General features: G+C 38.4%; 1 non-coding gene across 1 annotated transcript; it reads left to right on the top strand.

Annotated features, from left to right (window-relative positions):
• Window positions 1–21,153: 21,153 nt before the first annotated feature.
• On the top strand, window positions 21,154–21,260 carry LOC132280351 (small nucleolar RNA R71). The gene has a single exon (XR_009471558.1). It is a non-coding gene; the product is annotated as a small nucleolar RNA R71 (small nucleolar RNA).
• The last annotated feature ends 1,639 nt before the right edge of the window (window positions 21,261–22,899 follow it).

Here is a 22,899-nt window from a genome sequence, read left to right as displayed (position 1 = left end):
TATCCATATGTCTATGTATGTTAGAATAGATGTTCATGTTCTTGTCTCTAGATTTTATGTTATTGATGCATGTCTATGTGTATTGATGCTATAGATTTAAAGATTGTCAAAACATAGTGCTTAATGGAATGTTCTTGTGATTTTCTTGATGGTTCATACCTATTCCTTGATGGATTGTGCCTCTCCCCTAGTTTATTTTCATGCTAGTAGTGTAGATGTAGTGTAGTGGTAGTGTAGTGTTAAATGGGAGGACAATCTATGCTTGTTGTTTGATGATCCATGCTTTTGAATGCAAGTAGCATATGTTTTTTAACTTTGTGTTGTATTTGGATTGTGAGCTTAATGAAATGATTAATGACTTGTTTTGATCTATTGTGCCTTTCACATGTTGTTTAGGCAATATATGCTTCATTACTTAGATATATTGTGCCTTTCACATGATGTTTAGACAATACATTCTAAACTAGTCATCCTTGCTTGTTGAATCAACCACACACACACACACTAATATTGCAACACACCATTTGCCCTCATTAATCACTTGTCAATGGTATAGAAATGCATTGCTTAGTGGTGATCTCTAAACCCCAAGACTCTTCTCTCTCTTACTTACTGTTAGTTGCATTTTTTTGTTATTACTTAATTCAATTTAGTTGCTCTCTAATCAACCAACCAACTAATTGTTTGATCACTCGACCTATTAGCCCTAATAGTGATTCCACAACCTTGTCCGACCCTTACAATCCCTTGGGACGATCCCTACTCGTCCTAGTTATATTTATAGTGAAAGGTAGTAGTGACTTCTATAAATGTAAAACTCTTGGCCCTCACACTCTCAAACTTGGTGGTAGTGCGGCCTCCGTCCATCAGTTTTTGGCGCCGTTGTCGGGGATTGATTTGATTTGGCAACGTCGGAATTGTAGAATCAATTAAGATTAGTACTCTTTTGATCGTGTCTTTACTTTATTTTTATTTTTCTTTTTGGTTACTTATTGTATTGTTTTTACTTAACTAGGTGCATTGTTGGAGAGGAAGCAAGCAAAGGAGCATTCAAGCAAAGCAAAGAAAGTAAAAAGCTAAAAAATTTAAAAAAATTTGCTAAGCTAAGCTTTAAATTTGGAGTTGAAGTGCTAAAGGACCTTTGTGAGACTTTCTTTACTCAATCCCTTAGTTAAATCGTCGGCCTGCGTGGAGGCTTATTTTTATTTGTTCTTTGCATCATTGTTGTTAAAGCATGGGAGTATGGGTTGAGTGTTTGTGGAGGAAGTTTCATTGAAATTGTTGTGAAAGCATAGTGTTTGTCATTCTTTGTGCTCGTTATGTTTTGCATTGTGCATGCATGGAAGTCGTTCATTGAGACCAACTCTTGTCCCTCTTGATTTGCATCTTGAATCCATCGTTAGAAATCCTAAAGGAAGAGGAAGTTCAAAAAGAACCAATCTATCAATGGATGACCATAATGATGATCAACAAGGTATTTTTCATCCTAATGTGCACAATGAGAACATACAAATACCATTAGGCATGCCTAGGCCATACATTCACCAACCACCAGAACAACAAGGCTAAGCTCCATATGGAATGCCAAGGCCAATGTATGCACCACAACTTCCCATCATCAATCAAGGAATTCAAAACCAAGGTGTTCATGTTGCACCTCAAGTAGCTAATCCACCTCTTGCTTTAAGAGACCATTATGTGCCTAATGAGTATAATGCACCTACATGCATCCAATTGCCTCCATTTAGAGCACATAATTATGAAATTAAGCCATAAACCATTCAAATGCTTCCTGACTATCATGGACTTCCAAGTGAAGAACCTTACAAGCATTTGGATGAGTTTCTTAAAGTATGTTCCACCGTAAAATATACGGACATGTCGGAAGAGGTTTTAAGACTCAAACTTTTTCCATTCACCTTAAAAGACAAGGCAAAGTATTAGTTTAACAATCTTAGGCCTTTTTTAATTACTTCTTGGGCAGAAATGCAACAAGAGTTCTTGAAAAAGTACTATCCGGTTTCTAAGACCAATGCCATGAGAACCTTAATTCAAGAATTTTCACATGGGGATGGAGAAACGTTTCATGAGGTATGGGAATACTTCAATGAGTTGTTTAGGAAATGTCCACATCATGACATGCCCAAATGGTAATTAGTTCAATAATTCTTTGAGACCTTATCGGACAACTATAAGGGTATGGTTGATGCTTCCATGGGTGGCTCATACATTGATAGGCATGAGAATGACGTGTGGCATCTTTATGAGAGTATGAGTGAAAATTCTTTGCATAGAACATTATCATCCAAGAATGGTAGAAATTCACAAGGTAGGAAAAGTGTTGGCTTACATCAAGTCGACCATTCAAATGAAATAGCCGCCGAAATAAAGTCTTTATCTCAAAGGTTTGATCAATTTTTGATTAACCAAAACTCGGCGAACCAAGTATCTTCCTTCCCTAACCATTCTCATCATGCATCAAATGAAACATGTATGACTTGTTCTAGTGCTCTTCATTATACTTCTCATTGTCCTCATGGACAAATGCAAAATGAACCTAATGAACAAGTCAATGTAGCTTTTGTGAACCAAGGAAACAATCCTTATGGTACTCACTATAATCCAAGTTGGAGGAATCATCCGAATTTCTCTTGGAAAAACCAAGGAGATGGCTCAAACCCTTCCCAAGGCGGTTTTCAAGAGAAGTACATTCTACCTCCACTTCAAAACCAAGGATCCCAAGGTTATAAACCTTATCAATCACAAGGGAATCAATTTGCTAATTCTCATTTTCCCAACCAATCTTATTCCCAAGGAAATACTAGAAGTCCCGCTTTCGAAGAAAAAGTTTTAAATGCTTTGGGCACTTTAGAGGCTAACACTCAATTGCTTCATTCTCACTCTCAATCTATTACGAAGCTAGAAACCCAAGTGGGGCAAATAGCAAGCACTCTCAATGCAAGAAAGAAGGGAAAAATGCCTATTAATGCATTACCTAAGCAACAATGTGTTGTGGAAACCCATTCCTCATCGGAAGGCCACAACATTGAACATGTTAATGTGGTGACTACCTTGCGGAGTGGTAGGATTGTGGACAATCAAGTTAAAATTTCCAATGAAGAGAGTGAACCGGTGCAACCTCAAGTTGTCACCCGTCCCGTTTCACATCCCATTCCTCCTTTATTGCATATACGTGATCTTGTGAATGGGAAAGTCTTGAAAAATGTGTTTGAAAAAGAAGTTTTGAAAAATGATGTTAAAAAAGTTTTGTTGAAAAATGATTTGAACCAAAATGATTTAAAAACTTCTTGTGTTGAAGAGAGTTCAAAAGAAAATTCTGAAAAAGTGTTTGAACCAAAAGTTCCATTTCCGGATGCCTTAAAAGGATCCATTTCGAAAGACAAGTAAAAGGCAAAAACCAATGAAATCATGGAAATGTTTAGGCAAGTAAAAGTCAATCTTTCACTATTGGATGCAATCAAGCAAATTCCGGCTTATGCCAAATTCTTGAAAGACTTGTGCACCCAAAAGCGGAAGAACAAGAGCCAAGCACTAAGAAAAATGGTTTTGACTGAGCAAGTAAGCTCAATTTTGCAACATAACACTTTGCCAAAGTTTGAGGACCCCGGTTCACCCACTACATCATGCATTATTGGTGATCATATCATTAATCGGGCGCTTCTTGACTTAGGAGTAAGTATTAACCTTCTTCCATACTCGGTTTATGTCAAATTGGGCTTAGGTGAATTAAAACCGATGTCGGTAATTTTGCAACTTGCCGATCGATATATCAAAAAGCCTAGGGGTGTCATTGAGGATGTTTTGATTAAAATTGATAAATTCTTCTTCATGGTTAATTTCGTTGTCATAGACACAAAACCGGTCCCCAATCCTAAGAGCCAAATTCCCGTTATCCTTGGCCGTCCTTTCTTGGTAACCGCTAATGCCAACATCAATTGTAAGACGGGGATAATGAAGATTTCATTTGGCCACATGAAGGTGAAGTTGAATATCTTTAATCCCACACCCAATTCATTTGACAAATATGAAGGAGAGGTTAATGTTGTAGATAAATGTCATGATCTTCAATGTCAAGGAAGTAAACTTTTGTGTAAGACCAAAACTTCCAAAGGATCATCTTCAACCTTGCATTCTAAAAGTCTTGTTTCAAATTCTTGCTTTGAAAGGGCATGGAAGCCCAAAGGTTATGATTGCATAGACAAAGGATCAAAAGTTTCTTTTGAGCTTAATCCAACAAGTTCTTCAAAGAACCATTTGTTGGGTGGAGTTCAAAGCATCTATCACCCCAATAAGGAGGAGATGCATTACAAGATCTTTGATCCGGGCTAAAAGAGCCCAATGTCTTGCTAGAGACATTAAAGACTAGCAAAAACATTTCGTAGGGTGTCAAAACCCTATTCTTCCCCCATTTCTATCTTTTATTTCATTTCTTGCGAAGTCTAGATACTTATTTTTGGTTCATATGCATTGATAGGAACTTTGGTGAGGATTACATGAGCTTTCATGTCATTATTAAGCATTCTGCATAGATCAATCGATCTTAAACCTGAGTTCGATCGATCGAACTCCATTCTGCATCCAACACTTTGAAAATTTTTCGACCTGCAGAAACTTGCATCCAAATCACCCATCTGTCACATCGTTCGAACTTATTCTTAGATCGATTAGGAGACCTTCCATCGATCCAACTTCAAAGTTCGATCGATCTCATGATTCAACACTTAGAAAAATTTTGAGCCTGCATCAACCTGCATATTTTTGCTCTCTGTTTCATCGATCGAAACATTCCAAGATCGATCTGAAGTTCTTCGATCGATCGAACTTCCAAGTTCGATCGATCTTCAAGTTCCAACACTTGGCCAAATTTTTGAACCATAAACCTGCATATTTTTGCCCTCTGTCTGATCGATCGAACTCTTGTTCCTATCGATCTCATTTCTCCATTTCATTGTTTGACTTTGTTTCGACTTTTTCAATTTTCAAAAATCCAAAAATATTTTCATTTTTATTTTACTTTATTTTATTTCCATTTCATTTCATTTTATTTTATTTCTCAAAAATATTTCAAAAATACAAAAACATTTTGCTTTATTTTATTTATTTTTCAGGAAAAAAAAAGAAAAATAAAAAAAAAGAAAAAAAGAAAAACAAAAACAAAAACAAAAATCCAAAAATATTTTATTCTATTTTATTCTATTTTACAATTTTTAATTTTAGTTTTGCATTTTTCAAAAATTTTAAAAATCCAAAAATACTTTGAGGAGAGTTCATCAAAATTTGATTGATTTTAGTTGAAGTTCGATCGATCGAACTCTGTCAGGAATGCTTTTAAAATAGACATGGAGGGTCTCAAGATCGATCATTTAGATCGATCAAACCCTTCAAACCCTTGTTTCCCTCATCGCCGCCGCATCCACTCTCCATCTTCCTCATCTCCAGCGAGATCCAAGCTACACTTTCTCCCTCATCTCGGATTTCTCATCCAATCTTCGCATCCACTTCTCTCCCTTCGATTTGAGGTAAAATCCGAGATCTCATCTATGATTTAAGCTTCGATATGATGATTACATGTTTTATATGTTACATTCGTGCTTTATACATAATTGAATCTCCATTTTTGAAGCTTCGAAGCACTGAGTTTACATGTTTATATATATGTGTATATGCTTCGTATATATATATATGTGTGTTTGATCTATTTTTGGGAGGATGGGCCATGATTGGGTGATGATATTTGTTGATGTGTTGTGTTGATGGGCCTACGAACACGTTCGTGTGGGCCCCGTGCTTCCAAAGTCACATATCTGTGACTATTTATATTCATCGCACAGTTCGATCGATCGAACTTGTATCTCAAATTGATCTTGAGAGATCGATCGAACTCATGTCTCAGATCGATCGAAGTTGTGAGATCAATCTCACTTATTTTTGATCGATCCAACTTTTGTGATCGATCTCACTCCTTTTTCTGATCGATCGAATTTCATAGATCACACACACACACTTCATTCTTCATATCTTATGTTCATGCTATCTCATATTTGCCCAATGCCTGTGATATTCCACATTGGATGCATTTCATACTTATATTGTTTAGCATGTTTCACATCCTGCCACTTGCATAGATTCATGTCATATCTGTTTTGTCTATTTTACTTGCATACATGTTTCTATATTGTGCTTAAAATTTCTTTTTATGGCATTAACTCCAATTGCAACAGGTAAAACAGGCCTCAGCGCCATATCAGACCACAAATAAAGGAGCCAACAGAGCCCTCTCATGCACAGCAGGAGCCAGCACAGGTTACCCCACCTCAGTCACCATCTCATGAGGCTGAGGCAGAGGCTGATCATATTCCATCTACCTCTGTGGCTCATCTTGCATTTACACCATCACCATCTCCACCACGTGCTGGAGTTGAGCATTCACCCGTACCATCTCCACCACACCAGTCAGCTTAGCCAGCTCGGGAGCGTGATAGGCCCGCACCTAGATATGCGCATATGGCGGTCGACCATGAGTCGGTGTTCGACACGGCATTTTTCTTCAGATCGGTGCTGACCCGATCAGCTTACCCCGACATCATTCAGAAGGGCCTTGCAGCTTTCCTTGCCCCAGTTACAGAGCCAGTCTACCCGCGGCTGGTGTGGTTGTTCTTCCAGAACCTCCGACCATCCCCGCGTACCATAGCAGAGCTGGTCACTACCATAAATGGCCATCAGATTACTATCACAGTGGACTTACTAGCCCACTCTTGCCACTGCCCACACCGCTGTCCTCCAGAGCTTCAGGAGACATATCCGAGGCTATACAGGCCTTCTTATGCGATATGGCAGTATTTCTTACAGGTCACCATGCCGGTGGCGAGACCTTCGCCACCCGGACATTCTTTCCAGATGACCTGTGGTTCACCGATTCCGTGCTCTTCCGGAACATATATATGGCAGGGCACAAAATTCAGAGGAGGGGAGACTATTTGACATCCCTCTATGCCTTCTACACCGGCCACTGGGTATCTATTCCCGCGCTCATCTGGAGCGTGATGAGGAAGCTATATAATGAGTATATTAGCAAAGAGACGCCCAGACGGGCTAAGTCTCTCCCATTCAGCCACTTCATCACCCAGATTCTTATCGACCAGCGCTACCCTATTCATCCTCGGGAGCACCCCGAGAGATGTTCCTGTCACTTTCTGAAGAAGGACTGGACCAAATGCTACAACGCCATTATTACTAGACTGCAGGACCACGCAGTAGTGGCTACAGAGGAGCTAGAGGCTGAAGAGGAGACAGAGGCAGCAGCTCAGGCAGTAGCTGAGGCAGCAACAGCAGATCCTGCAGCGAATGACACACCAGTCGATCCAGCTGTCGAGCATATAGACATTGATTTAGAGTGCCCTGCAGATGACACAGAGCAGTACTCTCCAACTGGGTCGCCCATTCACAAGCAGTACTCAGGAGCTTTCTTCTGATTCATCTATACCTGAGGCTCCAGATCTGACCCCAGGCTTTGGAGTACACCTGCAGACTCTTGAGGATGCTGTTGTTGCCATACGAGCTGATCTTACAGCCCACAGAGCTGATTTTGCTGCCTTCCGCACGGATGTCGCGACTATGTTCTGAGATCTATCCAGAGATATCCGTGGAGCCCGACCTGCCTGTCCTACCTCATCCTCCTGAGTTCCCAGTTCCTTCTATTTCATAATCCCTCTCTACTATTGATACTTTATTTTTGTTACTGTACAGTACTATTATTTTTGCAGCCGGTCTGTCGGCTTTGATATTTCTGTTGTACTTGCACTTTATCTGTTTTATAAATATCTGTTTTTGCTATGGATGTCATATATTATATTCTCATATCTATATGTTTGTCTTTATCAGGTGCATCACAGTGACTTCAGTGAGAGAGTACTTCCCGATTTTCAGGACCACCCTTATATCTCTCTCCCTATTTTATTTCATTATCTCATTTATACTTGCATGTCCACTGTGCACTAATTATCCCATTTTGTTATCTGATGAGATTATCCAAGTGCTAATTTTCAGGACCACAGTTCATCCCAAGTTTAGGGGGGCCATGCTACCCACTTTAGATACTTCAGTTCCTATCATTCTTGCTTAGTTACACTGGTATACTCTTTCCTTTGTTCTCTTGCACATTGAGGACATTGTGCCATTTAAGTTTGGAGGGAATGGTGCTTTGTAGTGTTAGCTTTAAATTTTGAAATAATTTTGAGCATGACTTGTGTATTTGAGGGATATTTCTATGATTGGTCCATATCTAGCTATGATTTTGATCTTTTGAGGACTATATTGCTTAAAATTTAAAAATTGCTTAACTTGAGAGTCCAATACTCCTTGTATACCTTGTGGATACCATTTAGGAGTAAATTTTTCGAAAGATTGATATCTTGCTTGCATTTCTGGTCCACATCATCTTGATTTTGTGATTGTTTTGAGATTCACTCTAGGATTCTACACTAGCACAGATGTACACTAGCATTCATTTGTAGGGTACATGCTTTGTTGATTATTAAATTGGTTATATCCCAATTGAGCTAGTAGTGTATTGAAAGCTTTCATTCTTGATAAAGGTGGATAACAACCCCTTTTCACTAAGTAGCCGGGATTCTAACCTCATCAAGCACTAAACTTCTCGCGCCGAAAGGTGGAGGGCCCAAACTCTAGGTTAATAATTGAACTTGCTGTTAAAAAAAAAAAAAAAAAGGGTGTTGCAAAAGCAATAAAAAAGTGAAAACTTCTCTCAAAAGGTGAGAAGTGGGAAATGATTAAATGGTTGTTATCTTGATTTGTAGCATAGTTGATTTGAGCTAGTAAGTCCGTAGGGGTATTTGAATGCCTAATGCCCTAAAGCCGTCTGGTTTGAGAGTCATTGACCTAACGCTCGACCTCATGAATCAATAGAAAGCTTAATAGATCAGCACATTGCACCATGCTTCCATCTTTGATCCTAAAAAAAAAAAAAAAAAAAAAAAAATCATCAAGTGAAAAGAATAAGCGCACCTAGATGAATAAAGCTTTAATAAAAGGTCCACTTTTTATCTTGATGATCGGTACTAGATTTGTATGCTAGTTTGAGGGTAAGGATGTGATTAATTCTTTAGTTGGCTAAGATAGCAACACATTTGATGCCGATCCACTCAAAAAGGATTTTAGAGCTATTTTGATTTGCATGATCATTTTCTTGATGTGTGGAGGACTATACTTGCTTGCTTGATGTTGAGATTTTGGGAGATTGCTTAGAAATGTTTGAAAAATTGCATACTTGAGGTAGTTTTCTCCCAATGCTTATTTGCAATATTGGTACCTCTTTTGAAAGAATGAGCATAATGTTTGTGAGTACCATTTCTGGAAACCCTCACGAGACTTCACTCGTCCACTAGGGGTAACCTAGGGGTTTAGAAGGCTTATTGTATATGCTAAGTGCAATCGTGTCCCCTACGAAAGTGGCGTTATCCATTTATTATTTTCTAAATTCATACTTGTATAGTTGTTCATTTTATTCCTTTACTTTCTAGTTCATTGCTATAAAAGGAATATAATGCACTTTTTGAAAAAAGAGAGATTTTTAGCATTTGGTAGATACAATTTTGGAGGTTATTCTTAGTGTAGAAGAAAAGAGGAGGAGGCTAGAGACACCATTAGAGTTCTTCATCAACAAGGAGTAGATTTCAACCATGGAGTTAGCCCTTGAGGGTTGGAGGAGCATCACCATAAGTGGTTAGACATCCTCTTGGGGCTAGAGTTAGCCCCAAGCATGCTTTCTATATCTTAATCTTGTGTATTATTGAGGGATTAGTGTTGTAATTAATGTTTTGACACTTTGATATTTATATAGATCTTGATTGTTCAATGATTTATGTGGTTAAATGTTTTCAATTGATCATTTCATTGTATCCATATGTCTATGTATGTTAGAATAGATGTTCATGTGCTTGTCTCTAGATTTTGTGTTATTGATGCATGTCTATGTGTATTGATGCTATAGATTTAGAGATTGTCAAAACATAGTGCTTAATGGAATGCTCTTGTGATTTTCTTAATGGTTCATACCTATTCCTTGATGGATTGTGCCTCTCCCCTAATTTATTTTCATGCTAGTAGTGTAGATGTAGTGTAGTGGTAGTGTAGTGTTAAATGGGAGGACAATCTATGCTTGTTGTTTGATGATCCATGCTTTTGAATGCAAGTAGCATATGTTTTTTAACACACCAATATTGCAACACACCATTTGCCCTCATTAATCACTTATCAATGGTATAGAAATACATTGCTTGGTGGTGATCTCTAAACCCCAAGACTCTTCTCTCTCTTACTGACTCTTAGTTGCATTCTTTTGTTATTACTTAATTCAATTTAGTTGCTCTCTAATCAACCAACCAACCAATTGTTTGATCACTCGACCTATTAGCCCTAGTAGCGATTCCACAACCTTGTCCGACCCTCACAATCCCTTAGGACGATCCCTACTCGCCCTAACTATATTTATAGTGAAAGGTAGTAGTGGCTTCTATAAATGTAAAACTCTTGATCCTCGCCTTAAATTCCACACTCTTAAACTTAGTGGTAGTGCGGCCTCCGTCCATCAGGTTTAGCTCTAGTACGGGGGTAAGAGTCCTCTAAGTCATAAGTGCGCACTAGGTGGTACCTTGTAGGTCGTAATTACCCGAAAATACTTGCTTGGTCTAGCGACCGCATGTCCTAGTCTTTTCACTATTTGTTTTCGTATTTAATTTCAAGTTGTTAATCATGGATTACTTATAGCTTTAGAATTGATACTTACCTTGGGTATTTGAATCCTATTTAATATACTTGAACTTGTATACTTGCTCCGTGACTTTAAATTTTATTTAGTATGCTTGTACCGTGTATACTTGTCTTATGCGTATTTCATTTAGCTTAGTATATTTGTGTCGGTATACTTGATTTATGAGTACTCTATATATAACGAGTACTTGTGTATGTATGCTAGATATTACTTATCTCGTTTAACATGATTTAGTATACTTGTAAATGTATGCTTACATATCGTATATCACGTTTTAACATTGTCTTGTGTACTTGAGCATGTATACTCGTGTGCCGTAGTTCATTTCAATTGCATGAGTAGCTTGAAATAATCCTTTTGTCCCACTTCTAACATAGACATTAAGTGGCATGACCCTTTTTTGAATTATTTCACATTAATGTAATAACCTTGTAAATTGTTAGGTCCATGTATGCTCATTCCCTACAAGTAACTTGTTTACTCACCCCAAAGTTATCGGGTTGTTTTCAGGTACGGATACTTTGGTTTGGGATGCACAATATCCCTAGGTCATTTCGATGAGTCAAAGTTCTTTTAAATGCATTCTAGTTCACATGCTTAAGTTTCACTTTTAAGTTGTATTAAATAGTTAGGCCAAAATGTCATTTTGCCTTGGAACTTGTAATGTGTGCCTAAGCACACTTTTTGATATTCATTCTATATATATGATATGTGGCCAAGGGCCAAACTTCATTTGAAATCCATGTATATTCATAAATGTTTAAATTTGCCTTAAATGGAAATAATATGAAAAACTGGGGTTTTAATATGTCATTTTTGCACCGGAGTGTGCATTGTGTATGAAATTCATCCTTTGGCATTTATTTACTATGTGTGAGGTGTGGCCAAGGGCCGAACACCATTTCATTTTCATTTATATCGCATGGTGTTGTATTTCATCCTTTTAGGCAATTTTATGCAAAAAATGAGGTTTGAGAGGTCATATTTTGCACTGGGGGTATTTTGAGGCCGCGGACTATTGGGACGCATCTTAAATGTCTTTTTACTTTTGCGTGCATGTCCACATCTCACAAAACCCTTAAATTTTAGCTTTGGAACTTTCATAGGGTGATTCATGAGTTTTAATGTGGCTTGTTGCGGCCCACCAAAGCTTGAACCAAAAGATAGTGGTGTTAGGCTATGGTCAAGTTTTACATTTATAAATTGCCACTACTACCTTTCACTAAAAATATAATTAGTGAGGTTTGAGAGGTCATATTTTGCACTGGGGGTATTTTGAGGCCGCGGACTATTGGGACGCATCTTAAATGTCTTTTTACTTTTGCGTGCATGTCCACATCTCACAAAACTCTTAAATTTTAGCTTTGGAACTTTCATAGGGTGATTCATGAGTTTTAATGTGGCTTGTCGCGGCCCACCAAAGCTTGAACCAAAAGATAGTGGTGTTAGGCTATGGTCAAGTTTTACATTTATAAATTGCCACTACTACCTTTCACTAAAAATATAATTAGGGCGAGTATGGATTGTCCCAAGGGATTAGTGGGTCATATTAGGTTGTGGAATCGAGATTAGGGTTAGTAGGTTGAGTGATCAAAAGATTGGTTGGTGGTTGAATTATACTAAGATACAATTTAAACTAAAGTAAACAATTAAATGCAATAGGGAGAAAATAAGAGAGAGAGATCTCAGGGTTTAGAGATCACCACTAAGCATAGCTTTTCTACACCCTTAATGAATGATTAATGAGGGGGAAAACATGTATTGCAACAATAGTGTGTGTGTGTGTGGTTGTTTCAACAAGCATGGATGATAAAGTAAGCATATATTGTCTAAGCAACATGGTGGATAGCACAATATATCAAACTAAGCCATTAATCCTTTCTTTAAGCTTACAATCCAAACACATCACAAGGTTAGAGAAATATGTTACTTGCTTTCATAAGTATGGAACATCAAACAACAAGCATGGATTGTCCTCCTATTTAACATCTAAACTACAACTACACTACAATTAAGCTAATGACATGAAATTAAACTAATTAAACTAAGGGAGAGGCACAATCCATCAAGAAATGAGTATGAACCATCAAATAAATCACAAGAGCATTCTATTAAGTACTATGTCTTAACAATCTCTAGATCTATAGCATTAATACACATAGACATGCATCAATAATACAAGAAATAGAGACAAACACATGAACATCTGTTCTAGCATACATAGACATATGGATAGAATGAAATGATCAATTGGAAGTATTAAACTACATAAATCATTGAATAAACAAGATCTATGTATATAAATATGTCAAAACATGTATTACAATACAAATCCCCTCAAAAATACATAAATCAAGATGTAGAAAGCATGCTTAGGGCTAACTCTAGCCCCAAGAGGATGTCTAGCCACTCATGGATAGTGTCCTCCAACCCTTAAGGGCTAATTCCATGGTAGAGATTGCTCCTCTTCTTGGTTGATGGAAGAACTCCAAGCTTGTGTCTCTAGCCTCCTCCTTTCCTTTCTTCCTCACTAAGAATATGAAAATTTGTGTCTCTAATGTATGTATCTAGCCTATGTAAAGAATGGCTCATATTCTTTATATAGGTAGGTTAAATATCACCCCCAATGAGCTGGGCTCGTACACCAATATTCCCCCCAATGATTAGATATGAGACAACTTTTAATGGGCTGGAAATTGGATTTTCTTGCACTTTGGGAAGTTCGATCGATCGAACTTGTGGTGAGATTGATCGAACATGGCTGAGATCTATCGAACTTAAGCTGGATCAATCCTCTATGGCGGCGCCTTTTTGGATAAAGACAAATCTGAGATATTTTGAAGATATTTTTGGGAAAGAGACAAATATGGTAGGTAGTGTAGTACAACTGGATAAGATGGAATCTTTTCGATCGATCAAAAGAAAGTTGGATCGATCAAACTTTGTAGGATATTTGGATAAGGACAAAAGAGCTTGGATCCATCTTGAAATGCTGAGATTGATGAACTTTTGATCGATCAAATATCTTCTGAGATCGATCAAACTTGCTGAATTTCCATCACTTGCTTCCTTTTGCTCCTACTTTGCTCATTTCTTTGATTCATCTCAAGATTGCTTCAATTATGCTCTTATTTAGCTGAGTTAACTTATTTTAGGGATAAGTACCTGAAAATAGAAATAATACAAAATCAATCTAAAGCAGAAAAATAAGATAGATAAAGGTTCTTAAATACCTAAGCTTAAGCGGTTTAAAAGCGCACTTTTCAGCGCTCATCACACCCCCAAACTTAAATATTGCTAGTCCCTAGCAATGAACTAGAAAATAAAGGAATGAAATGAACAACTATACAACTATGAACTAGAAAGCAATAAATGGATAATGCCACTTTCGTAAGGAACACGATTACATTTAGCATATGCAACAAGCCTTTGAAACCCCTAGGTTACCCCTAGTGGACGAGTGAAGTCTCGTGAGGGTTTTTAGAAATGATACCCATAAACATTAAGCTCATTATTTCAAAAGAGGCACCAATATTGCAAATAAGCATTGGGAGAAAACTACTTCAAGTATGCAATTTTTCAACCCTTTCCAAGCAATTTCTCAAAATTTTAACATCAAGCAAGCAAGTATAGTCCTCTATACATCAAGAAAATGATCATGAAAATCAAAACAACTCTAGAATCCTTTTTGAGTGGACCGGCATCAAGTATGTTGCTATCTTAGTCAACTAAAGAAATGATCACATCTTTACCCCTAAACTAGCACACAAATCTAGAATCGATCATCAAGACAAAAAGTGGACCTTTTATTAAAGCTTTATTGTTCTAGGTGTGTTTATTCCTTTTACTCGATTTTTTTTTTCTTTTTTTCTTTTTTAATTATTATCCCTAAGGATCAAAGATGGAAGCATGGTGCAATGTGTTGATCTATTAAGTTTTCTAGCGATCCACGAGGTCGAGCGTTAGGTCAATAACTCCCAAACCAGACGGTTTTAGGGCACTAGGTGTTCAAACACCCCTAAGGACTTACAAGCTCAAATCAGCTAGGTTACAAATTAAAACAACCTCCATCTAATCATTTCCTACTTCTCACTATTTGGGAGAAATCCTAACTTTTTAATTGCTTTTGTAACTTTTTTTTTTTTTTTTCAACATTCAATTATTAACCTAGAGTTTGGGCCCTCCACCTTTCGGCGCGAGAAGTTCAGTGTTTGATGAGGCTAGAATCCTGGCTACTTAGTGAAAAGGGGTTGTTATCCACCTTTATCAAGAATGAAAGCTTTCAATGCACTACTAGCTCAATTGGGATATAACCAATTCAATAATCAACAAAGCATGTACCCCACAAATGAATGCTAGTGTAAGCCTATGCTAGTGTAGAATACTAGAGTAAATCTCAAAACAATCACAAAATCAGGATAATGTGGACCACAAGTGCAAGCAAGATATCAATTTTTCAAAAAATTTACTCCTAAATGGCAATCCACAAGGCATACAAGGAGTATTGGACTCTCAAGTCAAGCAATTTTTAAATTTTAAGCAATATAGTTCTCAAAAGATCAAAATCATAGCTAGTTATGGACCAATCATAGAAAATTCCTCAAATATACAAGTCATGCTCAAAATTTTGAATTGAAAACAAATACTGCAATTAGCACCATTACCCCCCCAAACTTAAATGACACAATGTCCTCAATATACAAAGAGAACAAAGGAAAGAATATACCAGTGCAGCTAAGTAAAGAATGGCCAGGACACAAGTATCCAAAGTATGTGGCATAGCCCCCCCAAACTTGGGATTAACTGTGGTTCTGAAAAGATGGCACTGGATAAAAGTTCATTAGACAACAAAGGGGATAACAGTGCACAGTGGATATGCAAGTGTAAATGGGATAAGAAATTAAAGTAAGGAGAGAGGAAAAAGGTGGTCCTAAAAAATTCGGGCAGTACTCTCTCTCACTAAAGTCACTAGGATGCACCTGATGGAGTCAATTACAGACGGATATATCAATACGCATATATAACATCCATAAACAAAGTATGCATAAAAGAAAAATAAAGAATAGTACAGTACATCCAGTGTCTAGGCCAACAGACTGGCCGCGAACATATAACAGTATAAAAAATAGGACAGATATCACAGATATATAATAGGAGAAGAAGATATGAAAATCATGAAGAGGAGGTAGGACGAGCAGGGCGTGCTCCGCAGATGTCTCTAGATAGATCACGTAATGCAATTATGACATCTGTGCGGAGTGAAGCAATATCAGCCCGGATAGAAACCATGTCATCTTCCAGAGTCTGAAGACGCTCTCCGAAACTGGGTATCTGAACTGGAGCCTCAGGTGCTGCTAGAGCGGGAGAAAGATGATCCCGAGCTTGCTCTTCACAATGAACGGACGACCCAACCGGAGAGTGATGCTCTGGGTCCTCTGCGGGCTATTTCAAGTCAATATCCATGTGCATGGCAGCCAGATCGACTGGTACATCGTTCGGCGCCTGCTCCGCTGCTGCTGCTACCCCTGCCTGCTCCAACTCCTTTCTTTCTAGCTCCTCAGCTACCTCTACAGCGTTGTCCTGTAGACTCTTAATAAGAGCCTTGTAGCTCTTATCCCAATCCTTCTTTAGGAACGAGCAGGCCCCAGACTCAGTACGTTCCCGTGGCTGGAAGGGATAGTGCTGGTCTCTCAGAATCTGTGTGATGAAATGGCCGAATGGGAGATACTTAGCCCGTTTGGGCTTGGCCTTGCTGATATGGTCAACATATAACTTCATCATAACGCTCCAGATTAGCGTAGGAATAGATAGACAGTGCCCTGTATAGAAGGTGTACAAAGCTGTCAGGTAGTCGCCGCGCCTCTGTATCTTGTGGCCGGCTATAAAAACATTTTGGAATAGTACCAAATCAAAGAACCACAAGTTGTCTGGCAGATAAGTCCAAGTGGCCAAAGTCTAGCCACCTGCATAGTGACCTTTGAGTGCAATGGCCATGTTTGCATATGAGGGCCTCCATAGGGTAGGATATGTATCTTAGAGATAGGGCAGATGTGTAGACAACGGCAAGATCTAGAAAGAGTGTCCACTGTGATACTGATAGGGTAGCCGTCAAGGGTAGTCCGTAGCTCCGCCAGGTTACTCGGGGTAGGTTAGAGGTTCTGGAAGAACATCCGGACTAATCTTGGGTACATTGGGTATGTAACAGGGGCTAGTATGGCTGAGATGCCCCTTCGATCTATATCGTCATATGCTGCTCTGGTAAGAACAGATTGGGAGAAGTAGTATATGTCGAAGACCGACTCATGTGCCACTCGAATGTGTGAGTATCCCGGTAATGGCCGGTTTAAGTCCTGGGCTGGCTGAGCTGGTGGTGGTGATGGAGATGGTATGTGCTCAGCTTTAGCGTTATCCTGTGAAGAAGATGCCTCAGCTGAAAACTGTAGTCTACTGTCAGCGGATGGAGACTGAGGTAGAGTAGGCTCTGCTGGGTTGGGCTCAGAAATGGGGTCCTGGACGTGAGATGGACCTGCCTCGTCGTCCAATCTCCGCCTGGCCCTACAGTGATAATTTTCGCGAGCAATAGTCTTTACCCTAGCCATGACCTGTAAAATAAAAGAAAAACTTATAAAAAAGAAGTCAGTGCCGGTATAAAGAATTAAAGCACAATTTATAGAATCATGTATGTCAAATAGGATAGACAAAGCAGATAGGGAACATGAATCTATGCAAGTGACAAGGAATGAGTGATATGATGTGAAGCATGTTAGTCAGTATAAGTATGGAATGCATCCAATGTGGAAAACACAGGCATTGGGCATGTATGAGATAACATGAAACACAAGAGATGGTGTGTGAAATGTGTGATGCATATCTGTGAAGTTCGATCGATCACAAAAATGTGAAATCGATGCAAGTTCGATCGATCTTGAATAAGTGAGATCGATACAGATCGATCTGAGAAAAAGTTCGATCGATCGATCGAACTGTGAGGTGAAATTCGAAAAGTCACAGATCTGTGACGTAGATGGCACGGAGGCCTCACAAATAAGCTTGTGGGCCCCTCTACACAACAAATCAACAATTTTGGTCACTTTCCTTGGCCCGTGACCCCCAAAATCAAAATTAAAATAAAAAATATATATAAAACCTATACATACATATATATATATATATATATACACATATATACATAGCTTCAAAGGTTCATTAATGCCAAGATTCATCATCAAAACATCATAAATCTAACATGGAAGGCATGGATTCATGAAAATAAAGCTTGAAATCAAAAGCGGGGTTTCAAATATTACCTAAAACTGAGAGATGAGATGAAAGGGAGATGAGATCTGAGGTCCGAGATGAGGGAGAGAGATTTAAGATGAGGTGGACTTGCCAGAGGGTTCGCTGGAGGTGAGGAAGTGAGTTGTAGCGGCGAGGGATAAAGATGGGGGTGTTAAATCGATCTGTGGTATCGATCTAGTAACCTTAGGTTTGATTTTTAAAAACATTCCGTTACCAGTTCGATCGATCGAACCGAAATCTTAGATCGATCGAACTATGATCGATCTCTCCTCACTGAAAGACAAAATTGCTTTGAAGCTTTTGAAATTTTTTTTTTTTTTTAATAAACATTTAAAAATGAAAAATATTTTTTTAAATATTTGAAAAATAAAACTAAATAAAAAAGATCGATCTCAGAATAACTTCGATCGATCGAACTTGTAAAAACTGCAGACATGTTCGATCGATGGGACAGAGAGCCTTTTGATGCAGATTGGATGCAGGTTCAAAAATTTTCCAAGTGTTGAGACTGCAGATCGATCCAAGATGAAGTTGGATCGATCGAAGAACTAAAGATCGATCTAGCAACAAGTTTGAACGATGGGACAGAGAGCTGAAATATACAGGTTTTCTTCGAATGATTGGACAGAGAGGTGATTGGATGCAGGTGGATGCAGGTATGGAGTTCGATCGATCGAACATCCTTGGAGATCGATCGAACTGATGCAAAATGCTCATTTTTAACATGAAAGTGCATGCAATCCTAATCACAGTTCCTAGCAATGTATATGAACCTAAAGCAAATATCTAGACTTCGCAAGAAATGAAATTTAAAATAGAAATGAGAGAGGAATAAGGTTGTGACACCCTACGAAATGTACTAGTCTTTAACGTCTCTAGCAAGACGTTGAACTCTTTTAGCCCGGGTCAAACATCATGTAAGTGTTTTGAACTCCACCCAACAAATGGTTCCTAAGAGAACTTGTTGGATTAGGCTCAAAAGAAATTTTTGGTCCTTGGTCACAATGATCTTTGGGCTTCCATGCCCTTTCAAAACAAGCTTTTGAAACAACTTTCTTGGAATTCAGGGTTGAAGATGAACTTTTTGGAATTTTGGTTTCACACAATGACTTTATTCCTTCACATTCATGGTCATGATATTTCTCTACAACATTCACTTCTTCATGCTTGTCAAATGAATTGGGTGTTGGATTGAAGATATTCAACTTCACCTTCATGTGGCCAAATGAGATCTTTATTATTCCTGTCCTACAATTAATGTTGGCATTCGCGGTTGCGAAGAAAGGACGGCCAAGGATAATGGGAATTTGGCTCTTAGGATTCGGGCCAGTTCTGTGTCAATGACAATGAAATCAACGGGGAAGAAGAATTTATTAATCTTAATCAATACGTCCTCAATGATACCCCTAGACTTTTTGATGGATTGGTCAGCAAGTTGCAAAACCACCGACGTCGGTTTCAAGTCTCCTAAGCCTAATTTGACATATACCGAGTATGGAAGAAGGTTAACACTTGCTCCAAAGTCAAGAAGAGCCCGATTAATGATATGATCTCTAATGATGCATGAATTGGTAGGTGAACCGGGGTCCTTAAACTTTGGAAGAGTGTTATGCTGCAAAATTGAGCTTACTTACTCGGTTAAGACCACTTTCCTAGGTGCTTGGCTTTTGTTCTTCCTTTTTTGGGTGCATAAGTCTTTCAAAAACTTGGCATAAGCCGGAATTTGCTTGATTGCATCCAAAAGTGGAAGATTGACTTTTACTTGCCTAAACACATCCATAATTTCATTTGTTTTAGCCTTTTGCTTGTCAATTGAAATGGATCATTTTAAGGCATCCGGAAATGGAGCTCTAGGCTCAAAAAAAATTTCAGGAATTTTCTTTGAAGTCTCTTCAACATAAGAAGTTTTGAAATTATTTTGCAAATTTTTCTTTTCAAAATCACTTTTCAAATCACTTTTCAAGATATCCTCATTTAAAAGATTATGCATATGCAATGAAGGAGGAATATGATAAGAAACAGGATGGGTGTCAACTTTGGGTTGCACCAGTTCACTCTATTCCTTGGACATGCCTACTTGGTTGTCCATAATCTTCCCACTTCTCAAGGTTGTCACCGCATTGACATGCTCTATTGTGTGACCTTCCGATGAGGAATGAGTCTCCACAACACATTGTTGCTTTTGTGGGGCATTCAAAGGCATTTTCCCTTTCTCTCTAGCATTTAAAGTACTAGCTATTTGCCCTACTTGGGTTTCTAGCTTAGCAATGGATTGAGAATGAGAATGAAGCAATTGAGTGTTCGCCTCTAGAGTGCTTAGAGCGGTTAAAACTTTCTTTTCAAAAGCGGGACTCCTAGCATTTCCTTGAGAATATGATGGTTGATTAGGAAAATGAGAATTAGAAAATTGATTTCCTTGTGATTGAAATGATGATCTAAAATCTTGGGAACCTTAGCTTTGCATCGGAGGTGGAACATACTTCCCTTGGAAACCACCTTGGGGAGGGTTTGAGCCTTCCCCTTGGTTTCTCCAAGAGAAATTCGGGTGATTCCTCCAACTAGGATTATAATGATTGCCATAAGAATTGTTCCCTTGATTAACAAAAGCTACATTCACTTGTTCATGATGCTCACTTTGAACATGTCCATGAGGACAATTGGAAGTAGAATGTAAAACACTTAAACAAGTCATACATGTCTCATTGGATGCATGATGGGAATGGTTGGGGATGGAAGATACTTGATTTGCCGAGTTTTGGTTGATTAAGAATTGATCAAACCTTTGAGATAAGGATTTCATCTCGGCGACTATTTCATTGGAATGGTCAACTTGATGTAAGCCAACACTCTTCCTTCCACTTGAATTCCTACCATTCTTAGAAGATAAAATTCGATGCAAAGAATTTTCACTCATGCTCTCATAAAGACGCCACACGTCATCCTCATGCCTATCAATGTAAGAGCCACCCATGGATGCATCAACCATGCCCTTGTAATTGTCGGATAAGTTTTCAAAGAAATGTTGAACTAATTGCCATTTGGGCATGTCATGATGTGGACACTTCTTAAGCAATTCATTGAATCTTTCCTATGCATCACGGAACATTTCCCCATCCCCGTGTGAAAACTCTCGAATTGAGATTCTCATTGCATTGGTCTTAGAAACTGGATAATACTTCTTCAAGAACTTTTGTTGCATTTCTGCCCAAGAAGTTATTGAAAAAGACCTAAGATTGTTAAACCAATATTTTGCCTTGTCTTTAAGGGTGAATGGAAAAAGTTTAAGCCTTAAGACCTCTTCCAGCATGTCTGTGTATCTCACGGTGGAACATACTTCAAGAAACTTATCCAAATGCTTGTAAGGTTCTTCACTTGGAAGTCCATGATAGTTAGGAAGCATTTGAATGGTTTGTGGTTTGATCTCATAGTAGTGTGCTCTAAATGGTGGCAATTGAATGCATGTGGGTGCATTGTATTCATTAGGCACATAGTGATTTCTTAAAGCAAGGGGAGGATTAGCAATTGGAGGTGCAACATGGGCACCTTGATTGCCTTGAATGATGGAAGGTTGTGGAGTATAGATTGGCCTTGGCATTCCTAATGGAACTTGACCTTGTTGTTGTGGTGGGTGAATGAATGGCCTCGGCATGCCTAATGGTACTTGCATGTTATCATGATGCACATTGGGGTGGAGGATGCCTTGTTGGTTTATGTGACCAAGGTCCTTCACATGGTCCTCGTTATGTCCTTCCATTGATGAAATGGATTGACTAGAACTTCCTCTTCCCCTAGGGTTTCGAACAACGGATTCAAGATGAAAATTAAGAGGGACAAGAGTAGGTTTCAATGATCTGCGACCATACATGCATAACAAAACACAACAAGCAACAAGTAATGAACAAACACTTCACCTTCGCAACAAATCAACAATCAACAAACTTCCTCTACATACAATGATCCCATACTCCCATGTTATCAACAATATGCAAAGAAAAGTAAATTGCCTCCACGCGGGCTCACGATTTATCTAAGAATTGAAATACAAGCCTCCACGCGGGCCGACGATTTAATTAGAGATTGAGTTAAGAAAGAGCTCACAAAGGGTCCTTTAGCACTTCAATTCTATTTTCAATTTTAGCGTTGCAAAATTTTTTTTTTAGATTTTTGCTTTTTCCTTGCTTTTGCTTGGCTCCTTACTTGAAATGCTCATTTGCTCACCTTCTAGTTCAATGCACCTAGTTAAACAAGAACTAACACAATAAGTAACCAAAATGAAAATGAAAACAAAGTAAAGACACGATTAAAAGAGTACTAATTCCTAATTGATTCCACAAATACGACGTTGCCTTCAATTAATCCCCGGCAACGATGCCAAAAACTTGGTGTGGCTTGTCGCGGCCTACCAAAGCTTGAACCAAAAGAGAGTGGTGTTAGGCTATGGTTAAGTTTTACATTTATAAATTGCCACTACTACCTTTCACTAAAAATATAATTAGGGCGAGTATGGATCGTCCCAAGGGATTGGTGGGTCGTATTAGGTTGGGGAATCGAGATTAGGGTTAGTAAGTCGAGTGATCAAAAGATTGGTTAGTGGTTGAATTACACTAAGATGCAATTTAAACTAAAGTAAACAATTAAATGCAATAGGGAGAAAATAAGAGAGAGAGAGATCTTGGGGTTTAGAGATCACCACTAAGCATAACTTTTCTACACCCTTAATGAATGATTAATGAGGGGGAAAACATGTATTGCAACAATAGTGTGTGTGTGTGGTTGTTTCAACAAGCATG

The sequence above is a fragment of the Cornus florida genome, unplaced genomic scaffold (assembly GCF_030987335.1).
Source record: "Cornus florida cultivar Cherokee Brave unplaced genomic scaffold, ASM3098733v1 CherokeeBrave_3.0.0_Hap2_Chr10, whole genome shotgun sequence".
NCBI lineage: Eukaryota > Viridiplantae > Streptophyta > Magnoliopsida > Cornales > Cornaceae > Cornus > Cornus florida.
The sequence above is the reverse complement of the archived record's forward strand: the minus strand, read 5'-3'. Positions and strand labels throughout refer to the sequence as shown.